At 49.3% G+C, this 2,110-nt stretch overlaps 1 pseudogene; it reads left to right on the plus strand.

Moving 5' to 3' along the window:
- The first annotated feature begins 908 nt into the window (after positions 1–908).
- On the plus strand, positions 909–989 carry LOC116085537 (annotated as a pseudogene).
- The last annotated feature ends 1,121 nt before the right edge of the window (positions 990–2,110 follow it).

Genomic DNA, 2,110 nt, shown 5'->3' on the forward strand with positions numbered 1-2,110 from the left:
AGTTTTCCTCACAGATGCACAGTGTTGTTTTTAGTTAGCAGGCAAGATCTGAGCTTCTCTCTGATGTTTTTATGCAGTATAACATTGTTACTAACTCCAACTCTTCCCCTTTCTCAGCCACCAAAGGTCTCCTTTTGATGCAGATGATGAGAGAGAGGAGCTACATTACTTGTAGTTAATACAGACTCTGCACATCAGAGGGAAAGCAATATGCTTTGCCTCCCCCACCCCGCTTCTCATCCCTTCTTTTACATTTGCATTATATGTCATACACATATGTAAATTCCATGTCTCTATAAAAATATTCATATGCATATATATGCATAAGAGAGAAAGCATGCTATTTGTCTTTCTGAATCTGTCTTATTATTTAACATAATTTCCATATCTGCCCTTTTTCTGCAAGTGTTATGATTTTAGTGTGTGTGTGTGTGTGTGTGTGTGTGTGTGTGTGTAAAATTGTGTAGGTGGGACATGTGTGAGCCATGACTACACGTGTGGAGATCAGAGTTCAGCTCTTGGAAGTCCATTCTCCCCTTTTGATTTGTTTTGCCTGCTGTGCTGGTAGCCCATGCTGGCCCAACATCTCCAGGCCATCTTTCTGGCTCCATTTTCCTTCTTGACTTAGGAAAGCTGAGATTACAGAGGAAAACCAAAAGCCATGACATCTGGCTCTTTTACATGGGTTCCAGAGATCGACTCATGTCATTGGGCTTGTAAAAGGAGCACATTTCCCACCAAAGCCCTCTCCCAGCCCACAACTTCCACCTTACAGCTGAGTAAAATCCCTCTGTACACATGTCTCACATTTCCTTTATCCATTCATCTGTTGGTGGACATCTAAGCTCCTTGTCCCATTGCTGTGACAAAACACCAGACAAGGACCAATTTAAAGAAGGGACAGGGGTTCTGGCCCCTAGAGGCATTGCAGTTTTCGCTGCTGTGTCACAAGTTCATCAATAGGTGGCAGAAAGAAGACTGTGAACATCTGAATGATTATTAGTAGCTTATCATTCCCTGAGAAAAGACTGAGCCTGAAACCACCATCAGTCTCATGCCAGGCAGGCTCAGACAGGCTCCCGGGAGGAGGAGCTAGTCTGAGATTACCACCAGCCCTCCTCTGCACAAGCCTAGGGGGCTATAGTGCACGAGCAGGGTATAGCACTCCTGAGACCACTCCTGAGATGACTCCAGACACCCAGAGGCCCTGCATACCACTAGGATGAGCAAAGAAATGCTGGAGAATTGCTGGAAATGATGGAGAGATGGAAGAGAAAGAGAAACAGAGGGTGTGGACACAATGAAGAGAGGCAGAACTGGAGACTCGAGGGTAGTGAGGAACAGCCTGATGTGAGTAGCCAGTGATGCCACTGAAGCCATGGTAGGGTCCTGGCCTGTGCAGCCACTGGGAGCCATGTCTAGGTCTGTGGGCCTGTAGCAGCAGGGGTCTGTTACCACCAAAAGCCAGGTGGATGTGCCTGGTCTGAACTGCTGTTCAGGGAAATGTTGATGTCTGAGGGCTGTGCAGAACTGGCCTCACCCCTCACCTGGGCATCCTGGGAGAGCTGGCCCTGCCCCTCACCTGGGCAGCATAGTAGAGCTGGTTCTGGATGTGGGTTGGGGGTGAGCCAACCTGACAGAGTGAATGTGGGAGAGCTAGCCCTGCTTCTTGTCTGCTGTAAGGTACCATCTGTAAGGAAAAGAGTCTCTCCCCTTGCATTTGCCCTAGACACTGATAGTTGGCCTTGACAGGGTCAGAGGACAGGAGAGCTGGCCCTGCCCCGCACCTGCTACAGCACTCAGGAGAACAGGCCCTGCCCCTGTTGCCTGAGCAGCAGGGTAGAGCTGGCCCTGGTTGCAGGGGTTTGCCTATGACTCAGTCCCAGGGCATGAGAGTGGGAGAGCCAGTGGGCTGACCAACTCAGATAGATACCTCTCAGGCCCAGATCCAGGGCTTTGAATTGGCCCACTCCAGCATCTACCCCCATCAATTGCTGGGCTACATCAAACGTCAGTCACACAGATCCAAAGCTACAGGATCTCCATGACACAGGGCAACAATAGGATGCCCAAGAGGAGTCCCAGTGAGGTGCCAGTATCAATAGTATAG

The sequence above is a fragment of the Mastomys coucha genome, unplaced genomic scaffold (assembly GCF_008632895.1).
Source record: "Mastomys coucha isolate ucsf_1 unplaced genomic scaffold, UCSF_Mcou_1 pScaffold9, whole genome shotgun sequence".
NCBI classification, from domain to species: Eukaryota; Metazoa; Chordata; class Mammalia; order Rodentia; family Muridae; genus Mastomys; species Mastomys coucha.